Raw genomic sequence first — 23,869 nt, 5'->3', positions numbered from 1 at the left:
CAAATATCCCAATCAGAAGACTACAAATGTTGCGATCGGAGCCAAGAATTAATTATTTTGATATCTGGTTATATTTTGGTCCTACAAACCCTTTTATAAAACAACAATGGCAAGAATCTCACCACTGTAATCCAAATAAAAAGGCCTTTGGGTTTATTTTTAGATCGTCGAGGCGTTATATCCGTGCATATACATCTGATTTCTTATGTAACGTGCGAAATAAATGAAACATGAACCGCGGCCCAGGCCAGGTCTCCAAAGGGGATGCTTGTAATTCCTTCGCACACACAGCTCATTCCTCGTTCTCGCCTCACACATTTGGCCCACTGTTGTCATTGGATTGCACATATTGAACATACTCGCTATGAAAACAAATCCATAAACAGACTCTCAGATAGTCCAAACAATGGAGGATGTAATACCAGCAGGGCCGGGGAGAGCAGGTACAAACTGTCCCGGACATCTGATCAATTTTACCATGTGAACACAATGTTTTACAATTCCACATGCTCATTATTGGATATGGTGGATGGGGAGGATGAGTGAGTGAGAGGCTGTATAGTGACAGAAAGATGGAGAAAACGAGGGGATATAAGAGACAGGGAGGAAGACACAAGCAGTACTTAAAATATGTGACTGGGTTTCCTCCCGTCTATGAATAATGGATGTGGCGACTGGGAGCCGGCATATGCATTTAGATGGCTTTATGTATTACCCTCTCAAAGTGGCAGGGAGGAAAATGTTTGATTAGAAAGTAACTTAGTGGCAAATTAACCTTTAACGCGTTCGCACTGCGAGATCATGAGCGTCTGATTTAATACGCGCACCGAAGACAATGAAACGCATCCGGACTGAGGAGCCTTCTCATCAAACGCATCCGTTTCTTAATCTGATCTTAAGTGCCAGACGCCGTACTCCACCGCACTGTACATTGGCAGTTCTTCGATAGTGAGATACAGGGGCATTAAAACGAGTGTTACATCATTTACAAAGCTAAAAACACTTTACAAACCAACAGCAGCCATTAAGCCTGCTCCTGGAGCTACACTCACCATATTCCCAACACTACCTCGAAGCAATCAAAGTCAAATGCACCCCCCCCCCCCCCTTTCTCTCTCCTGACAAACACACACACACACACACACATACACACGTTCTGGCACTGATATCAAACAAATCTTTTCAAAAGGTAGGACCACGGGAGATTAGCCACTGCTGGCCTCTAATATGTTACAATGTGCCAACCCACGTGGAGCCGGGCCCTACTTTCAAGGACAGGTGCCTGTAAGCTGCCAGCGCAGCAAGCGTCAGAGTGTATTGCCAGCCGTGCAGTGACACTTGACTGACTGTATACTCACACCACAGAGGCTGGCGTGTGTGTGTGTGTGTGTGTGTGTGTGTGTGTGTGTGTGTGCGTGTGTGCGTGTGTGTGTGTGTGTGTGTGTGTGTAATAGATGGACTGCTAAACAAAAAAATCGTTGCATGGTAATGCCTGAAGAGGATGAGAAAGGGATACAGTCCATCTCTCCTGAACTGGTCGGGGTAGAATTACAATGATTTTGTGCCATTTATGTTACTCAAACACCAATCTTGGAAGCAACTGGCTATGGCATGACTAGGAATTAGGGTCTTGGGGCAATGGCCAATGTCTTTTGGGCTTCTGGTATAGCCAACAGACATAAATAATGTGTATTACAGATATCCGGGCCAAGACTTCCTCTTCCATGTGTCGGTAGATGTTTACAGTCCGATTAGCAGTTTGAAATGTGAGAATGTAGACAGAGATGACATTTCAATTATATCTACAAACAGATATCTGCATATGAATGCAGATGCCATCATAGTTTGGGGTTTATGTTTCGTAAGTTCCTGTTAAATGTTAAAGTTTATTGCATATTATGGATATTTGACAGGATGTAAGTGGGATGGATTGATGGTAAGGGGCGGGTTTGAGGGATGGAGGGATGAGGGGTCGTGGAAGGATGGATGGTGGACTAGTGGCTGTCGGAGATGGGCAGACAGATTGGCCCCGGACTCTAAATGGGGGAGCCGTCTCTTCATACGTACAGATTTGTTAGTGGATATGCCAGGACCTCGAGCATGTCGGGGAGAGGCATCTAGGAAGGACGTCGTTCCTCAAGCGCTAACTAAGAGATCTTCGCCCAGAGCTGACCAGAGGCAAGGGAGCTGTTCGAGTTTGAAAGCCCAACACATTGTGGAATATGAACTTAAGAGTGCATCCAAGATGGTGAAGACTACGGGACCTTCCTGATCTTCGTCAAACAAATCACGACCACAAGACTGAGAAGAGGTTCCTTGTCCATGGCTTAAACCTGGTCATACGCGGCTGTTTGACACTCGGACTACAACAAGAAACCAGAACACTTCAGGTACCAAAGTCTTGCCTTTTGAGACGACTCTAACACAAACGGATACAAAGTTAGATGAAAGACTTGGTATAGTTAAGGAGGTCGAATGAAAGGAAACCATGCCAAGACTCGCCTCGAGCAGGTAAAGAGACACTGCAGTCAGAAACATACTAAACCGCAGATTTCTTTTGCAAATTCTTCTGAAATGACATTAATCCCGAGATGCCCGTACAGACTTACAACGGCAGCACCTATAGATTTATCCAGACTGATGGATTGATTTATCTATGCAGCACTCCCTGCTGGCATGAATTCTGTTGTGTCTGCTTTAGGCCTAATTAGACACACCGTTGCTACATTGTATGGTTGTCACTTCGCCAGTAGCACGCTGGAGAAGGGCAAGCTGCCAAAAGTGTCATGCAGCATATAAAATATTAATCGGAGTGCTGTCCTCTGCTCTTTGATTAATGCGAGACAGAAGGCCAAGTATCACCAGCACCGAACTGGAGGCTGAAAGTGAACTCGAACCACTCAGGCACACAGAGAGGCACCGTTGTGTTTGTGAAGCATCTGCATTTCCTCTCTAACCTGAGCTCAAACACTCTCACACACACACTGAGGGCAGCAGGGGTGGCATAGTCAGAAATGAAGATGTCCTTCAAACGGAGGACGAAGGGTTCAAGTCCCTGCCATGGTGGCCATCTGTCCTTCTGAAGTGCCCTCGAGCAGGACGCCATTCTGCAAACTTTGTGGCAGTTTTTAGAAAGCCAAAAATATACATTATTCATGCGCAAAAATCCAAAATACAAAAATTGTTTGTCAGACAGATCAGACTATTGATATGCTGTTGTTAGAGCCACACAACAGTTTGGGGCACATCGAGAACATATATATATTTGCATGAAAGGTCAGAAGGTTAAGGGGTCATTAAAATAAAAAAAAATGTTATTCCCTTTGGAGCAAGATATTATCATCCTTCCATCATACATATATACTGTATATCTGTGAGGGTCCGCATGGCATGAATATCATGAGGCTCCTTGTATAAACATGGCCACCACCTACTCACACACACAGTGTAGAGCTGCATAAACCATGAGGATCGTGAAAATGTCTGCTGTCAACCCTTCTGTTTGTGTCCGTGTCCATTGACGAGTATATTCTGTCCATTATTCTGCTCTGCATAACTGATGGCGGTAGCTTGAACATGATATTACTTTTGTAGAAAGTAGAAAATAGCAGAAAAGTAGACATTTTGGGCTGATGGCGACACGAGAGGAAAAAAAGTCACAGGGTCATGAAAACCCTGATGATTCATTCTCATTTATCCTTGAACAATCACAGCAAATTCAAAGAGTCACTAAAACCATCAATTGTATGTATGTACGTATTCTTGACTTTTGCTTCAGTTTTTTTCAGATGTCGAGCTTCTATAAACTACCTGTGTACCAAAATCGTTAGAAATCACTGACATGGCTTACTGACCCCTGACCCTGTTACAACCCAATACTGATGCTCCAAAGGGGCGCAAGATACACGAGGCAGCGTTCATGTGGATGCAAAGTACTTTTTCTAACTCAGGAGGAAGTACTGTTTCCTTTTTCGCAGCTTATCCTTTGATACAATTAACTTAATGTCTTATATCAGTCAAAAACAACAATGTAGACAATGTAGGAAATATCTCTGATATTAATAATAACCATCATGGGACGCGGAAGGAACAGACTTTCTGATATTCTAGCTTTAGGCACGAGCGGACCGAAACACCTCTCGTAAATGTATTAAATTCTTGACTCTGACCAAGACAAGCATCTAAAATTGGACTGGTGGATGTAAGTGTATGACAGTCACTTTAAAGGGATGAAAAGATAATTTCACACTTGTTAAGGACTTCCCACAGGGACCAGAAACATATCCTTTTAGTGGTCACATTAGAGTGTATCTGCCTTAGATATGGGGTCATAGTCTTTAAACCGTAGAGTATCAGGCCGGCATGTCGCAGCAACGAAAACGACTCCGACTGACTGCTGAATGCACACATGAATACATACGACACAGGAAGAGACAGAGGCTGGACAGCAGCCAGGCGGAGAGGCTACGGATTAATGCAGGTGAGGAGTAAGTTTGGATTAAGTAATTGAAGGCGGTCTGCCTGAATGACGGGATTAATAAAACGAACAGACATTCACACAGGCAAACACACCATGCACTTAATTAAACAACAGCACTTTGATGAGTCACACGTCCATCTGTGCAACATAAAAATGTCCGCACGTGACACGCACACACACACAAGCACACATGCGGTACATGTCTTTGTGTTTTACAGGAGATTATAGCCGACAGGTTACAAGAGAAGAGAGAGGGACGGTGGAAGAGACAGGCACATACATGGTATACAGGCCTTCAGAGGGAGGGGTCTGGAGCTAATGCATAGTGCAGCGACGTCAGTTACATAAGTCAAAGAGGATTGTCCCTGCTTGTGAATGAGTGTGTGTGTGTGTGTGTGTGTGTGTGTGTGTGTGTGTGTGTGTGTGTGTGTGTGTGTGTGTGTGTGTGTGTGTGTTTATAGGCATGTGTCATGCAGTGTGAAAGAAAGGCACACAGGCCAGGATGCATTCTGTTTCATCGTTGTGTGTCAGACAAAGTGCCTGCAGTAGATTGTGTGTGTGTGTGTGTGTGTGTGTGTGTGTGTGTGTGTGTGTGTGTGTGTGTGTGTGTGTGTGTGTGTGTGCAAGGAGTGAAGGCACGAAAAAAAGAAAGAGCATCTTCCTCGCTCTGCTACTAATCCCCTCTGTCGCCCTCGCCTCTCTCGCTCGTACCATCTCTGTCATTTTTATCTCCATCGCCTCTCCGTCTGATCTCTCTCCCTCTCTCTTCTTATTCCCTCCTCCCTCTCATTCTGTCGCTCTGCTAGGTAGGCCGACCATGACGGCTGATATTCGGCGCACACACACAGACACACGTGCGGAGAAAAAAAAGCATTGTAACGCCGCCGCAGTTTGTGAGCTGTGTGTATGCATGACTGGCAGTGAAGTGAGATCTGCGTGCCGGCACCTTGCTTGGGCTGCCGGTCTCTTAAACCAGGACAGAAGATGAGGGCTGCTTGAACGTGCTTCTGAGTGTTCGGCCGTGTGTGTGTGTAATATACGTAATCATTTGCAGTATCCGTCCTGCCCTCCCTTTGCAATCCCAGCATGCATCGGCGCAGCAGACCTTTACACAGTAGCGCTGCCCTCAGTGAGCAGGAAGGACAACAACATCTATATATGGTGCAGCCCTAGTATAGGTGTCTTTTGCAGGGCTAGTTCACTGAAGTGCATATAGCAAACTTTTTTTTAATTAGCTCCTCATGACGCCTAAAATATATTACTTGAGTTTGGGGTTGACAGGTTTTGTCCAAATAAGTCTATGTCATGAATGGTAGGTTGAAATGACTCATGCGTTCGGAATTCATTTTGACATTTAAGTGAAGTACACATAGATTCTAGGCGACGACAATAATTACAAAACGGGACGTGGAAGCAATTGTACGGGGCTTACCGACGCGTGTAATTTTACATACAGTTTCCTGCCATGTTCCGTCTCTCCTTCTTCGCGGAGTTGCATCGCAGCTAATATGCTTAACCGATAAAGCCCTGCTCCTGTTCTTAAATAATTAACCCTTAGCATGCTGCGGCAAAACATGCAATGCCTTTAAGCTGTGGTGCCGTGCCGGTTAATCGCACAGCCCAAAAAAAAAGAAAAAAAAGTAAAAAGCCAATCATATGGCAGTTGATCCTGGTCCCGGCTTTCTAGTTATATTTTCAACATGAGAGCGCACAGTTATCCAAGATTACTACTTTCTAGTTTAATCTATTTGCCCTCTGCATTCTAGGAACCGAGACAGAGGAGGATTAAAAGATCACACTATAAACTTGATAATATCATATTATGCTGGATTAATTAAAGCTGCTATGCACATTTGTCTGCATGTTCCGAGCCATTATTTTGCGTAAATTAATCCGGTAGTCGTTAAAGGAGACCCATTATGCTGTTTAGTTTCTTTCCCATTCCTTCAGTGTGTTACCAGTTATATTCTGCTCCTGATGTGCCTGAAATGCCTCATCAGTAGTCCCGCCTACTAACTCTGTGACTTCTTGACATCACACCGTGTCACCATGTCACATATTTTTTGCTTACTCTGTGGCTATTTTAATGTTAGAAGTGAAGCTAATTGGAACGGAGAAGACTGCAGACAAGGTGAGCAGTGCTGGCTCAGGCATGTGTGAGCTGACCAATCAGAGCAGAGTGCTGCATTAAAGCATGCAAACTTATTTTAGTAGAAACCCAACATATAATTGTGAAACTGAAAATAAGCACAATACTTTTCCTTAAAAATATCAGGAAACAAATATTTTCATTGTTTCTGAAAGCACAAAATGACATCCTCAAAATGTCTTGTCAAATTGTCAATGTCTTGTCTTGTCCATGTCAAATATATTTAGTTAACTGCCACTGAGGAGTAGAATCTGAGTTTTGACTTTATTTCGTAAGAAATAACAACAAAAAGTTGCCAAATAATTAGACGGTTGATAACTATGTGATTCATTATTTTACATTAAGCGTGGTGTATTATGTTTCTTTAAACCAACTGACCAGGTTAAATGAGTGCAAATATTATTAATCATCTATTCATTACAAAGAATTTCAGCTTTACCCAGCATGAGCATAACAGGACCAAGGTGGGTTATATTATTCCCATCTAAACACACAGAATGATTCTGCAAAAATGTTTGTTTCCATGTGCTTTGTATTCTATTTTGGATGATTCCTGGTTATTTTAGGCTTTGGCAGGGGCATCAAATTAATTTTGCAGAGATGCACAGGAGCCATGGAAGCATTAATAGGGAGACCTCTGGGAATCCGAGCCTCACAGGTCTTATTCAAAATGATTCAGGCAGTGTGTCTGAGGCCCAAAGCTGTCGCATCACATTAGTGTCCAAATCACTGTTAGCAAACAAAGCGGTGTACAAACACAAATGGAAACAGACGCTTGTGTACAAATGTACACATATGCTGATGGAGGCTTGCGCAGAAACACACACATTACAGTAGACAACTGCACCCACTGACCTGGCCCCCCTCTCTACATATCGGAGCTCGAGCTGCCTCATACATACAGAATGTCCACGAAGGCTCACGAGAGACACACACATACAGTTAATGCACACACACGCAGAACAAAGCCTGCTACGATGGCCTTCTCCATTAAAAATGCATGGCAATGCAGCAACAGATTCTAAAAATGGGCACTAAGGCCAGCTGATGATCGGTGCACCGAGCACTGCCTACAGACAGCGAGGTGGAATGTGAAATCTCTCCCCCCTAAGACAATAACAAACACTCCCTCTACAGCCAATCACATTAGCGGCAGCCCTCATTTTATTATCTGTGATTTGACTGTCGGCGAAGGGGTTAACAGCGTGTGTTATCTGGATGCTAAAGTTGTCAGGTCTGCGGCAGTGCAAGCGAGGGTTAATGCGCTTGCCGTTGTCCTCCCACGGCGTGTTATCAGCAATCATCGGCACCCGCATCTAATGTGAAAGCGAAAGCGTTGCCAAGCACCAGACAGGAAGAGAAATCACGCCGATAGACCCCAATCGAGCCTTAATGGGGGCCTAGTGGCACGGCTAGCTGAGACCTCTCGCACTGCGTGTTCATCATTCACTCCCGCTGGTGTCTGGGAGATGGCGAGGGGGGGGGGGGGGTTTCTAGCTTATCAAATAAATTAGCTGCTTCATCACTGAAATGAGAACGGCGATGCACAAGCTGCGAGGTTGTCCTTTCCTTTTGCAGGCCGTCCTTGTTATGAATCAAAGAGGGGAAAAATGCAAAAAAACAAAGGATGCTCTGTATATGGTTTAGTGGAGACAGAGGGGGGGGGGGGGGTCTGCAGTGCTCCGTGTGCTGGGTGAGAAATAGTGGGCGTCTCCCACCTCCCAGGGGTCTGACATTTCATCCTGCTCATACAGCGGGCGAGCAGCCAATGCGTGGCAGCTTCTGCTCGGACAGCGGTCTGATTACAGGTGGGTCCGCAGCCAATTGTTGCCCCTTCCAGTCTCTGCGAAACCCTTCCCACACAGCACCAGGGCTCTGAGTCACATGGATGAATGGCTGCGACCACTCTGGCTCCTCTCCATATGCAGACACTCCTACAGCACACTTTATCTCCTTCTAATTTCTCCTCCTCCTCTTCACTTTTCTAAACTTAGAACGCAACTTCGTCAGTCCGCAGTGACTTCATCCCTCCACTCTTCCTGTTGCTTTCCCTCCTGCCTCCTATAGCTGCGCTGATACGGGCCTACTTGGAATGACAAGCCAAGGACAATTCTTGCAGCCCTTTCAGGTATTTGCATCCTCACGGATCTGCACCATGTTGACTATTCTAGAAGACTCCGGTGCTCACACAGCATGCACTCCTCCTGCTGAGTGTGCCAGCTTTGGCTCTGGATGATGCTAAAGCAAACAGACACAATGTACCATAGAGCTTAGTCTCTGCACAAAAGTGTAACTCCCGTCTTATTCGCCCACCCCCACCCCCACCTCTCCTCCTCCCCGAAACGTCCCCTCGAGTCCTGAGATGTCTGTGTCAACCCTTCTGCCCCTCCCCCCGCCGGTCCCACATTTCACATCGCAACGTAATCCACATTCTGCTTCAATCAGACGGAAAAGTACAAACAGCCCCTCGGCCAGTCACGTTCCACACACAGACACACATGCCGGACATAAACAGGCAGACTTAAATATAGGCCTGTATCGTACACACACCGACAGGCTGGAAGCTGAGGAGGGAGAGGATGGGGAGGGCTGTGCACATAACAGCCATGTGGCAGGGCATTAAAGCCTGAGTCACCACGTCATGCGACACGTGTGTGTCTTCCCTGCAGGAGCACAGCATGACGGCATGCTAAAGGGCAGCATACAGCGGAGCAACAGGAGGATAAATATCATCGCAGCAACCAGGAGGGCAGAGGAAGGCGAACGTCAAGATTTGCACAGCTCCCGACGAGCAAATGTGCTGCCACGTCCTGGGCATTATCATAGCCTAGGCCGGCTAGACTTAGTCCAGGACACTGTCTTTATTCATTCAAGTCCATTTACAAAATGTCATTATTTAGGCTGGCAGCAGTGAGGTTTAAAGCCACTGAGCGGATACTTGGAGCCCTCTTTCGTGAGCTTTTTTGCAACGCTGCTGTCAGCAAGAGGAGAAAGTACAGGAACACTGCAAAACCAGGGGGTTGTCAGTCAACGGAGACAAAGTGTTTGGCAACCTGTGATTGACCTGCATTCAGCTGCGTTTACACTAAAAGTGATCATTCTTGGGTTCAGCTCAGCTCAGTTCCGTGGTTGAAGCGAGCGTGAATTGCGGCCTACCAGTTTGCTGTTGGTTTGTCAAAAATATAGATTAACAAAGCTTATTATCACGTTTTAAAGTCAATATAGTGAACTTCTAACATAGCAGACGCAGAGCATTAGCTTTCATTCAGAGTCACGTTTCTGTCCACCTAATAAAGTCCAGTACTCTCCTTTTAGCTTTGATTTTGGTCTCCACCAACTCCTGAGGGAAATAGCCACTAAATGCTCCACTATGTTCAGAAGATTAGTCGCTAACCTTTTTGCTAACCATAGCCCCTGTTCACAAGGTTACCAAGGGACCTTATGTGATTTTGAAATTACTGCCTTTGTTTGTATTTCGTGTGGAGCATTCTTACGGGTTAGGCAAAGTCTGTATTTTATTCCTACTCACTTACATTATCTTCCATGTATGTAAGGCTCCATGTAACATCAACTTTCAGGAGTTTTAGTTCATCCACTTTCTTCGTGCGTTACAAGCATGAATACACATTCACAGCACTTTAGATCACGTAACGGATGCTTTGCGGATGAATACGACAATCTTTTGAGGCTTCTAACCTTCTCTGTCATCTTTTCATGTCACCGATATGGCCAATCCCACCACACAGGTGCCATCTTTCTTACTCATCCAGGTGTATAACAGCAGAAAACAGCGGTTTTAAAGGAAATGCGACTCCCACACATCACCCACATGCAGATTCGCAAGGGACTAATATCAACACATGAATTCCGTGTTTGGCGAAATATGGTAGGCTATAGACAAACTACAGACATGGCAGATTCACAAAGGATTAAGTTAACTTTCCTCTACAACTATTACAAACTAAGAGTGGTCCACGGGTAATAACCTTCCCATGCCAATAGGGCTCTTGTCTGCCCTTAAGTTCTGTTCAATATCATGCACATTTGGTAGTCCTACCATGAATCTACTCAGGGATGTTGTGAGCCTGGGCCCCAATCATTCCTATTAAAACTGCTCTGTGGCGCATGACGCCAAAAATGATCGACTTCCCTGGAATAAAATTACCTGGATGATGTGACGCTGTAATTATACAATCTGGCCACAATGTCAAATTGGCTTCATAGCCTGGTGCTGTTACTGGGAGAGCTGATACCCACCAATAACCCAGCTGCTCTTTGGTTAATTCTTTTACACATGCATAGAAGGTGGGGAAAGGAAGTATTAAATGACTCAAAAAAATGCTGTTTCTGAGGTCTGCCCGCCTTGTTGAGAGATATTTTTGTTGGTAGAACAGAGCCATGAGTGAAACAAATGGCAGAGACAAATATTATCTTTAGGTAAATATTGTAAGCACTTAGTTCGGCTTGTGCACAAACACTACCAAACATTTAACATGCAAAATGGAGAAGAATAAATGCATAAAGTCTTTATCTCAGCCTGAGGGGAGTGTAGCGCAGTTCAAACGGCGGCAAGTGAAAAATCTGGTTATAGTATGTATTCCATAATATGCCCATATGCAACATTACCCACACGGCCACACTTGCGGTATAAGCCTGTTAGCTGCAACTGACAGTGACACTAATATTCTCCAGCTGGAGTTGGTTTAGTTGAGTATGTTGAAATTAGCCTTTAGCGAAGAAGGTAAAAAGCATGAAATAGAACAGTCAGTCTCAAATTTTGTAATGCTATTGTACATCTGGGACAGAGAATACAGCTGTAGAATCATGTGCGCGTCTGTCGGATCAGATGGTTCACCTGGATGAACGTTTTACCACACATTAAGGCATCTCCCAGGCTAACCGCACTTAAAAATCGAAGCACAGGGAAGGACATCGACTGCTGTATGTATGCAGCTGAAATCACATACAGCTCTGTCTCTGTCTGCCAGAGCCTTGGAGCACACACATACCCACATCTCAGCACACACAAACACGGTGACAGGCAATTCCTCAAGGTCTGGTACCTTGGGAACCTCTCTGTCTTCCCTGTGTGTGTGTGTGTGTGTGTATGTGTGTGTGTGTGTGTGTGTGTGTGTGTGTGTGTGTGTGTGTGTGTGTGTGCGTGTGTGTGTGCATGCGTGTGTGTGATTGTGTGTTTGCGCCTGTGCAGAGGATCTTGCAGACAGAGACAGAGCGTCTGGATTTTAGTAAGGTCATAACCAACCATTTACACAGCCCATGGCCATTAGGTGCTCAGGGTTTGTCGCCTGTACGCCTTTAAAACCAGAACTGGCTCAGCAGCTCTGGAAAAGGGTTTGCTGCAATGGTACAATGGTATCCTGAAGTAGAACACTATGCTGTACCTGACTAACTGATGCATAACAATATCACTGCAAACAACCTCGGACGACATGCTGATGAGCAGAAAAGAATCTAAAACCCAGTGGATCAGAGAGGCGAGTTATGTTGTTATGTATCTTAGTTATACATGTGTTGTGATTTGTTTGCTATGTTATGATTTGTTATGTTATGATTTGTTAAGTCATGTTATGATGTGTTATGTTATGTTAATAATTTGTAATGTAATGTTATGTTGTCATGTCATGTTATGTTGTGTTATGTTATGTTATGATTTGTAAAGTCATGGTATGATTTGTTATGCTATGTTGTTATGCCATGTTATGATGTGTTAAGTCATGTTATGTTGTGTTATGTTATGTTGTTATGCCATGTTATGATTTGTTAAGCCATGTTATGATGTGTTAAGTCATGTTATGTTGTGTTATGTTATGTTGTTATGCCATGTTATGATTTGTTAAGCCATGTTATGATGTGTTAAGTCATGTTATGTTGTGTTATGTTATGTTGTTATGCCATGTTATGATTTGTTATGCCATGTTATGATTTGTTAAGTCATGTTATGATTTGTTATGATGTTATGCCATGTTATGATTTGTTAAGTCATGTTATGATATGTTATGATATGTTATGTTTTGTTATTTTATGTTATGATTTGTTATGTTACATCGTTCACTGCATAAATGTGCAATAATAATAATAAGCTCTGTAATGATTTATCAAGTGAACATAATCATCATAATAATACCGTCTACGACCCGTGTCATGCGAAAGATCATCATGACTGTGGTAGGCAGCGAAGTGCACTTGGTGAACATTATCATACACATAACCTCTTGCAACATTAATCTCTGTATGTTTGAATAAGGCACTTGGGAGAGGAGAAGGTTACTGAAACAAATTATAAGGAAATATATGAAGCATTAAAATGGGGAGCGAGAGTACAGCCCCCTGGGACAAAGCAGAGGATTACCTACAGGAGAAACACAAAAATAATGAGCTGCAGGGAATCAGCAGGGGCACCAGGGGACACAAGAAAAATCAGTAAATCCCATTAGAAAAATCCTGCAACCCTAAAACAACTCCGCAATTATATCCCTGGGATTGCAAATTATAGAAAAGGGGATTTTATGAAAAACAGCATGTGGTAAAACAGAAGAATACAAGAAGAAGGAGGAACACTTCACACTTATTTAAGCTGTGTGGCCCTCTGGAGATGTAGAGGTCACGTGAAGGGCACAGGGAAAAAATAAGACGACAAAATCTCTGTCGCTTCGCCGAAGATTCTGTAAACCAGTCCCCTTACAGGGACCATGCCAACCTGACAGAAAGGGTTAGACTCAACCCTGCCACACTTCAACACTTAAACAACAATGCCCGGCTAAACCTCCGAGTGTCAGCCACAGACGCTAATGCTTTAACCAGACAAGCACCTGAGAAGACGCTCTTTTATCTTCAGCTTATTTTTTAGCTCATCAAATGCAGCGTTTTCAGTTGGAGTCTGTCGTGTCACCTTGAGAATAAACAGTAGCTCGGTTTTTATGACGTTTTCCGACACAAAACTAGCCTTGCATTTCAATTCTGTCAGGACTAGACAGCAGGAGTGACAGAAAGAGCCAGACCTGTGGACAAACACATCCTCGACAATCCAGCACTGTGTACAGTGAAGGCATCATACTCTCATTAAACCTAAAAAATGCATTTGAATTGATCTCATACGACGAGCTCTCTGTCGCTGTCGTGTACGATTTGATACATGACAGTGACATCTCACTGAGACGCTGGATTTATAGCATGTATGAGGAAGTGATATTTATATCAGTGGACAAGCGGAGCTATCCATACATGCCATAATCTGCTCAGGGCCAGTCGCAAAACACAAGTACTTGGCAATCGGCCCAACGCGGCTTTATTTATAGGCAAAGGGCAACCTGGATCGTATGTTTTAGTTTTGACACTTGCATGAAATTGCTGTTAGCTCAACTTTAGAAGCATTCAATCCTCGAGGGGGTTCACCAAAGTGTCATGATAATGAAAGCGTCAGCCTTACAAACGAACCGCAATTTGAAAATCAATAGGCGGTATAGTGTAACCACATGCTAATGTACACGTACCATAACTCCTGATTTAAGCAGCCGTGCACTGTGACGTCGAACCGGTTCAATAGAATGCACAGGCTCATTTACTTTGGAAACTTGATTCCTGATGATAAGGCACCTCTGTGGTGTGGGGACCTGACAGCGGTCAAATCCTCACGAGAGCACTGATACAGTAGAGAAACATATTGACCGGGACTAATATGAGCGAGAATCAATACAGAAGGTACATGGTCCTCACAAGTGGCCCCAGCGATGCTGAAAAGGCAGTTGTGTGAAGGAAAAGGCTATCATAAATCAAAAGTGGCTGACGGCGCCATGTGTCCCTGGTTGACACTGCTGAGGAGGTGCAGGCCTTGGGGTGCAGCAAGTCTGTTTCCAAGAGTACTACACAGGAAAAGGGTTAGATCACTCCACAACAACACTCCCTTCTTAATCGTACTCACCTACAATAACGCTTAGATTTGGGATCAGGGCAACATTTCACAGCGAAGTCACAGAAGAAGGAGCTGAAACGTAGTCAGTACAAGACTGGTTCCAAACCTCTAAATTGCTTCCGACCTCTCTGATATGTTCAACAGCTCATGTAGGTATAGTTCTGGGCTCAATTGAGGCATTGCTTTTGCTCCCGAGACAGTTTCGCCGACCCCCAGCCTAATGCACTGCGATTGGTTTGTTCTACTGTGTGATGGGCTGGCGAGCACTCAATGACTCTAGCCGAGCATGAAAAGGTCCATGACTGCATGACCCCGAGGTCCTCTCGACAGATCAGTCTGAACCCAAACCATGACCTCTTCCTCACCACTAACATAAATGAAAATAAATGAAAATGATCAACCACCGGTAAGTCCAAACATTACAAGTTAACATAAGGTTTGATTTGGAGCCCAATGTCCCAGTGGAGAGTCCTGTGTGTCACCCAGTCATCCACCTCCACTGTTTCGACTTTGTCCTGACATCCTCAAGGTTTTTAACAAGAACGCTTCCTAAAATACTAGGGATGGGCATGATTAATCAACTAATGATTAATTGATCATTAAGAATTTCGTCGATGACGTTAATTTCGATAAAACTAATGCAGGTTCTATTGCGTAGTGTGAGTCTTGAGGAATGCAATGAATGTCGCTATGTGGCAGCAATCCAACATTTTACCACACAGGGCAATGTTTGAAAAAAATACCACAGACCTACTCAGTTACCTGCGAGTTTCCGTGTATTTCAAAAGTAAGGTTAATCATGAAGAGGTCAAGGCGAAGTGTGGCGTGGGACCATTTTGATTTAAAAAATGACTTGGTTCACTGCCAACACTGCAAAGCTGTGTATAAGTACAACTCGTCCACGACTCAAATGATGTAACGTTACCACTTGAACAACGCGCATCCGACCCTGGTTAGTGGCGGTGCATCCTGCTCTCAGTCTCAACCTAGCATAAACTCGGTGTTAGCATGGACACGGAGGAGCTGCGATGCACAAGGAGCAGAGAAATTCACCCAAGGGATCTGCAAGTTCATTGAGATGGATATGCTGTTCTTAAGTAATGTCGAGGGTGAAGGTTTTCAAAAACTGATAAACTTATTGGAACCAGCATATCACATTCCGTCATGACGTACCATCACCAGACTGATAGAAACTCACTACGAAGAAGGGAAGCAAGAGCTGTTAAAAGAATTGAGCACAGCTGAAAAAGTTGCTCTTACCACAGACTGCTGGGCCGCTTTAACAGCTGAGAGCTACATCACCATCACCTGCCACTACATCAGCGATGACTGGCAAATGAACTCAGCGGTCCTGCTCACAGAAAGCCTACCAGGCCGGCATATGGCTGACCACCTCGCTGAGAAAATAAATGAAGCTGTAGAGCAATGGGGGCTTGAAGACCGCGTTATTGCATGCGTTCATGACAACGCAGCCAATATCGTTGCTGTCAACAGTCTGGATTGAACTGGATTTCCGTTGCCTGCTTTGCACACACACTCCAGTTGGCCATAAATGACAGATTTGCACTGTATCTATATTGGGCAATATCAGCAGCTAGTGGCTTTTGAATATAGCCTATAAATAGTGAATTTTAGTATAAAAATATTAATGATTAATCGAAAATCGATCGTTAATTCTCCCGACGATCAATTAAGACAATTTAATCGAATGCCCATCCCTAAAAAATACATCACATTCTAGGTATAGTCGGGGGCGGGGGCAGGTTATCAAGAGGGATGCATTTTGATCATGATCATGATGATGATTGATCAGCTAGCAGCTAACCAGTTACCTAGCACCAATCATGAAAAATGGCCACAGGTATGGTTGAGATTAACACAGCTGTACAGGTTGTTCTAAGTCAAATTACAGCAGCAAATAAGATCCCATCAACCTTAAACTCACTTTGAAAATGAAGTCAGCAAGACCAATTGTTTAATCCAGGCTGAATATATGAAATTGCATAAGTTCTTATTCCTTTGCCTTTTCAGAACTTTTTTATGTTAAACAATGCTATTGTGATCACAAATCACATCAATCAAGAACAACAACTAAACAGGGAATGATATGAGAATGATATTCAAGCTGTAATAAACTTAAAAGCCTTCTCAATAAAGAACTGGACAAATTCTCCACACTTCCTATCTGAGATGACACAAACTGTGTTTGAAACAATGCATACAAAGCTGCGGCATCCGTCATCGAAAGCCATTTTTGGGTATTTCGGTGCCTACTTTCATCTAATTAGCGCTTCAAAGGCATTATGAGCAATCCCGGAGCAGCGAACGCTCTCTAATTTGGCTGGTCAAAACACTGTCACCCGTCCACGAGCAGTCAGAATAGAGCCAACCATCAGCGGGTGCAGCGGGCACGCCCTCTTGAGTGCACGCGTTCAAATGTGAACCAATTTATTTTCCGCGGCCCGGACAACACTGTGTATTTACGATGAAGCCACTCAAGCGTTGCCTGTCGTCTGCTGGGAAAAATTAGTGCACAGGTTGGTGACCTCTCTGTCATTGCTGCTCTGCATCTCACACAGACACACACACACAGGTCTGCAGCTTGCTTTCTATGCAGACAGCGCTTTCTGAGCATTCATTATTTCCCTCTATATCAAGCTTAAATGAATGTTAAATGGAGCTTTGGTCAAATGTTGTACCCAATTTGCAAAAAAAACCCTTGATGATGGGGGCCAAGAGCACACTATGTTCTGGACAAAACGTCTTTAGTATTCATCCCCGACAGCGGCCCCTTCGCTGTTAACCTTTCTCCAGGTCATCAAGATCCCTTGTCCTCCAATAACATTACTTTCAAGCGAACAAAAATATCCCATCGCATCTTGAATCGCGATGACTCACTGGAGGAAGAGAGGCTGCAGATGTCTCCTCACTGATGTTTTTCTTTTTTTTTTTCTTTTTATCTGTACGTGTACATTCTCCATTAGCGGGAAGCATAACAAACCCTTCAAAGTCATACGTCGCACTTCGACATGCAAACAGACACGCAGAGCTAACACTTGGCGGATATAAGGGGCACGGAGAGCCCCGGGAGTGAAAAGCCGGAGTTAAATGTACACTAAATTATTAAAGAGGAGCAACATGGCAGCACAACTTTAATCATCCTAAACCCAGATCCCCATTTGGGACTTGTCAAGGCTAAAGGACTTAAGCAGGACACACTGTCAGGATATTGGACGGAGGGAAGCGGGCGGCTACGTTTGCTGCGCCACTGATGCAGCGAAATTCGTTTTTTTTCCATTTCTAAGAACCGATAGAACAGATGGAGCTGAGTGCTTTTTGGTGAGCATGAAAGATGAAACCAGGTACACAAGGGGTCTTTTATTAAGAGTGCCTCACTACAGCGAACAGGTACGCAAACATCCACAGGCACGCGCGCACACACACACACACACACTTTCTATTCCAGGAATGGTGTAAAGCCGACATGCTTCAGACTGACGTGAAAGCCACTTCTCTGCAGCCCTTCTGGTGACCTCGCCATGGACACTACTTACAACCACTTTTTGTTTTTTTAAACACCATCTGGCCGACTCTTTAAACACACTCCCACCGTTTAACTCTCTCAATCTGATTGCAATCCTTCATTTCGAGCAACTCTCTCTTCTTCTTCTTCTTCTTCTTCCTCTTCCCCCAATTCCCATCCCGCTCGTGTGAAAAGTGAAATGAGGTCAACCGGCGAGATGAGACACTAATCCCGCTTGATTTCCTGTGATACCTCTCTCCTCTTCCAGCTAGCCACCCCGATAACTTGTGACGCAGCGGTGATTTTTTTTTTTTCCCCTCGAAGTCACAACAGGGTTTCGCATTATGGTAAATGAAAACAGATGCATGCATTTATCGCGCATGGATGCTCGACATACTGCGCACAACACAGCGGCAGCGGATTAGATCCTTTGATGAGACTGTTGCTGTCTCAGTCGGCCTCGTCTTTGCAGCGGCACATTGCATAACTGAGCACAAACACACAACCCCAGGCCCGGTCTGCACTATGGAGAGCCATCTAGAAGAGTTGGCCCAGCAACTGGCTGGAAAGTAAGAGAGGGAAGGGGTCGAGAGAATAAAGATGCAAGAAAACAGATAGAAGAATAAATGAATACGCAAATGATCTGTGACCTGAAAGCAGAGCTCCACACAAGCACTTTTTTTTTATCCACCACTGTCTCTGAAGGCTCCGAGGAGGCCAGAGAGTGACTGGAATCACTCTTTGCCAACTAAATCCATTACCGTCATCGCAGATGTATGAATTATCTACAGTCAGTGTGCTGTTAGAGGCATCTGTGAACTACTCTGTGAAACATGAGCTTATATCACATCAGAATCCTTCGGGAATTTCTCACATACATACATTGAAAATCATTCACGAAGAGAAACGTCCGCTCGCACAAACACACACACACACTCACACGCTGCGAGGCTCTCTGGTGATTGCAAGCAGCAACTGAAACGCTTTCATATGTATGTAAAATAACAATGAAATTCCAAACCGCTGCCGCTGAGCTGAGATTTTCTATTTCAACACTTTAACTGATTCCAATCAGCCGGCCGGTCGGGGAGCTCGGTGAGGTTCTCCTGTGACCGGAGACGAAGACTCAGAGGCTACCGAGCGAATCAGAGCGAAGACTGGCGATGAAGATATGCTAGTGTCGGTCTGCGCTACGGCAGCAGTTACTGCAGAGCATGTGTGTGTAGAGAAAAGAAAAGATAGCGGGTTAAAATATTGCTTTGGTAAAAGTGAAAGTCACCGATACGGCCTATCATACCTCGTAAGTACCTCATAACTGTACTTAATCATCAACTGGTGCATAGTAGTGTGAGTCAGCACACATAGAGTATTTAACATTTGTATTAGTGTTAGCTCTGCCATCTCCGAATGTCTATCCCCAAAATAATAACGGTGCATGTGTTTGTGTGTGTGTGTCTGTGTGTGTTTGTGTGTGTGTGTGCCCCCATCTGTATGTGAGTGTCCTACGATGTCCTGCGCCTGCCGATGAGATAATCTGGCGGAGCATGGAGTGACAATTTGATCTATTGCCGGCTCACACGGCGTCTCTGAGTTATGGCGCTGCCATCTCTCCTCGCCGCCACCAGTAAAGAGCCGTCTCTCCGGTGAGCCGCCGCATTGTCACACACTCAGCCGCAGACCACCCGGCAAAAAACGCGGACACACGACACACACACACACACACAAATCTGCCAAAATCATCCAATAAGGCCGAGCACCATGTTTTCTGTCAGGGAGTGGCAGAGTTTCCCATTACACGGTGCTCTGAGAAAATTTACTAATTTCCGCCCACATTATGCCTTGCTCTTAACACACAAATGGAACCGGCAGAGTATAAATTTCAATTATCAAGTGTGGTGACTTTTTTTTTTCGATTAAGGACAAAACTCATGTTTACATTCCAGATGGATTCTGTCCAAATCCTGGACTGCTTGTTGTTAAAAGTACTACATGCAAGCCCTGTGTGTTGTTTAAAGTCTTTAAGCACCATTGCCATAAGATACCTTGCCGTAGTGTAAGGAAAACATATTATAACTTCCAAGACGTCCCAGTGAATCGTGTTTACAGACGTATTAATGAACAAGAACTTCATCAAACACAGTCCCAAACCAGCAAAAACTATGATTAAGCACAGTAAATAGAATGTTGATTTTCCATTCCTGGCCCTACAAGTTGCTGATGGTGATCATATTTCCATTTTCTAGCAGTGTAAATATGCATTTCCTGTCGTCTACGTACAGATATATAATGCTGGCTAGTCAAATCCGTATGCCAAACAAACAGGGGGCAGTATATCACTGCTAACTGCAGCCGCCATTAGCTAGTCAGCTCGGTTAGCTGTGCAGCTAGCGGTCATACAAGCTGACTCCAAACAACCAGGAGGGCGTTGGCATTGTTTACCATCTGACTACTTCTTCTAGAGTTACAAACTAGCCCTGGAGCTAGGTGATTAGCGTGATGACTTTAATAGATCTCTCTGTAACACAATAAATAGACGTCCTCGACTTGACATGAAATTATTATTTCTTCACAATCTAATTTCGGTTGATCTTTGAATGCTTGAAACCGAAACAGTGCACGTTTAATCATTCAGCACGAGGCAGGATATTTGAATGACTTTTCTTTTTTTCCCATGACATATTATAACAAGTGTTTCCCCTCAGATAAGGACTCTCTGCTTTGGCAAATGTAATCTTTTCATCAAGGGGCCGAAGGATCTCAATTAACATCCTGCTCAGCTCTGATGGAGGTCCATAACGTTGTTACATTATGTGGTTGATGCAGCTCATTATGTGGAATTAGCCCCACCTTTTTGGTCTCTTGTTGCTGACTTTATGATACCAGCGCTCTGTGTCAACAACCTGCTGCTGATGTGGTTTAATAGTACCACCATTAAACCGATGGCCCAGGAGTCTTGAGTCTGGGTTGAGCCATATGAGGGAGAAAGTGATAACAAGTTCTGTTCCGTCTGGTCGAGAAATAAAGGGACGAACGGAACGAGTAAAAGAGTAAGGTTCCTTCTGCTTCTTGCAGCCCTCCCTCTATCTACCACGAACACTTTGTCTCAATATCCCTAATCATTAAAGCTTTTTTTTCTTTCTCCATTCAGCATTTGAGAACACAGCACTTCTGCTTATTTTTGGAAATTACACCGCTAATCCGATGGAGGGCTAATATGCGTGGACTGCTTGCAAAGCGAAAACCTGTTTTCCAAAATGCTCACGACTTCTTTTTTTTTTTTGCTGCTGGGATATTATGCAGAAAACAGTTCGCAGCAGTGTGTGTGTGTGTTTGTGTGTGTGTGTGTGTGTGTGCACTTGGGCATATCTGTCTCAGTGCATTACCACACACAGATCAATAGGATTCTATTCTTGGCCATTAGATCTTGAAGCAGGGGATAGCCTGCCTCTCTCACTCTCTCCTTTCTATTCCCTGTCTGCTCTCCCTTGTCGATCGGGACGTGTCCTCTCCGGCCAACCTCTTCCTCTACTCTGCTCTTTCCCTCCTCCAAACAGCACCAAAGGGACATTGTCATCTCCCCAGCTGGACGGTGGGAGCAGCAGCAGAGTCAGTGGTGAGCATCAAAAACGGGACAGGTTTTGGGGGGGATCACAGCAGTGATTGGCTTTGTGGCTGGAGGGATCAGCCGTCTCCTCGGAGGATTCGCGCACGCACGCAGACATCGTCGGCGCGTATTCGCTCGCACACACATCCGCGCACACCTCCTGCTCCTGCTGTAATTCTCAGTCCTCTGCCACGCTGCCAGGCTGAGGCCCTTGATCTGCCACTTCCTGTAATCCTCCATGGGAGAGAGGTGCAGCCAAATGTCCTGGCAGGCCAGCCAGGCAAACAAACACACATACACACAAACATGTCGCGGACACGATAGCTGCGAGCTGCCGCTAACTGCAAAGAAATACTGCCCTCCAGGATAGAGATGTGTATCAGTCCAGGTGTCCGAGGATGTCGGCAAATCTACCACCTGCTGGAGCTTTAACTTAAACACAGCGAGCTGCGGAAAAAGCTGCAACATGGCAACGCAACAAAATATGAGTCATGAAATCTCCATTATTCGGCCTTCGTCTGCACCACGCCGGTATCATCGTCATCAGATAAAGAGACGGGGCTGACTAAACAGCAAATCACACAGGAAGAGCGTCAAAGAATAGATGGGTGACTCCCAATTCACCTTCCTCTGACTCAGACAAGACTCTATCTGATGCACATCGCTCAAACACGAGAGAGAGAATCCTTTGTTCACTCGATTTCAAAGTGCCCAGTTTCAGCTCGTAGGAACCATCAGACAAAATCACTTCACCCCATCTCGGGAAAGCATTTTTGATCTCTATGCCGATCAGCTATCAGCTGCTTTTGCACCACGGGTTTAGCCAGCCTGGAGATCGCCGGAGTAATGTAGCTGCCAGCAAGACATAAGCCCCATTAAGCTTATTCACCAGTTCCTGCATCAGCTCACAGCACTTCCACCAGTGGAGGGATTTCATCTCCTATCTGCTCATACATTAGTCTGGTAGACACGGCTTTGGAGACTCAACCTCCATCCTCCCCTGCCCAAGAGCGTCTCTGTTTCTATCCTCACCTTTCCAGCGCCAGGTGAACAAGACTGAGTCACAGTCATGGCTGCCAGCAGGTGGGAGCGAGGCACAGCCAAGCAGGACAGCTCTTCATCACACCGTAACGAGCTGGCAAAGGTTGTCGGACAGGCAGGAGAACACATGGAGGACCTGTAAAAGCAGCCTGACACAGGCGAGCTCGCGGGCGTTCTCTGAAGCTATACGACTCCCCGCGGTGCCATTTCAGCGCAAGCTGTTGTCCCTGTTTGTGTAAACGTCCTCATAATGCAGGCAAGCCAACGCAAGCTACTTCAGCCGCTCATTCTCTCAAGCTGAATGGCTAAATGTGGACTTTAAATGACATTTCTTATGATTTAAGTTGTATGAGCTCATGCGCTGCAGTGAGGTAATGGCGGTAAGAGCAGCTAAAATGTGGCTGAGTCAAGCCTTTTCTCGGTCTATGGTTTAAGCATTTTCTTATCAAGTGACAGCATCTGGAATCTGGACGTTAGAGGTCCAATATGTGAGAGGTGCAAACTCATCTTTGGGATAGCAAGACCTGAACTACAATCTCAAAGCATCAGTATTTGACGAGTTGTGAATGAGACACAAAAGCATTCACAACTTTCTTACAAATTGGACCTTTAAAGTTGAAGCAGATAATTCTAGAGAATTACAGTTGATTGTTGAGTCGTATTCCCCAGTCGTGCAATACAAACACTTTGTGGGGGTTGGCCACCATCCCAATGGACTCGGTCTGAATACCAACCCAAAGCGTCAGTATTTGACGATGTGGGAATAAGACTCAACAATCTACTGCAGATGGGCGACAAATCAAATGGAAGTCTAGAATGAATGAATGGAGAGACATTACAGTACTGGGCACGAGGGGTCGTTGAATGGGTTGATGAGAATGAAAAAAGATGTTAATCAGTTCAATCAGTGGGAGAATTTGAATCGTTCCAGAGAGCAGAATGATTTTGTTGGTTATTTCATTGAAATTGGCCACAGATGGATCTTTCTCAAGAACTGTCTACCTCAACTTTCAAGGTCCGGGGATTTTGGACTGTAGGTCGGGACAGACGCCATCCAAAAGAATCAGTATTTGATCAGTATTCAACTTTCTTACAGATTGGACCTTTAACACAAAGAGTTTATTCTTAAATCTGAAGCTCAC

General features: G+C 44.7%; 1 protein-coding gene across 2 annotated transcripts in view; it reads right to left on the bottom strand.

The window, feature by feature from the left end:
• stxbp5a (syntaxin binding protein 5a (tomosyn)) overlaps positions 1–23,869 on the bottom strand; it is a 104,613-nt gene that overhangs the window by 76,970 nt on the left and 3,774 nt on the right. The gene's annotated exons all lie outside the window — the stretch shown is intronic.

This window comes from Sparus aurata, chromosome 22 (genome assembly GCF_900880675.1).
Source record: "Sparus aurata chromosome 22, fSpaAur1.1, whole genome shotgun sequence".
NCBI lineage: Eukaryota > Metazoa > Chordata > Actinopteri > Spariformes > Sparidae > Sparus > Sparus aurata.
This window is presented reverse-complemented; position numbering and strand designations above follow the sequence as displayed.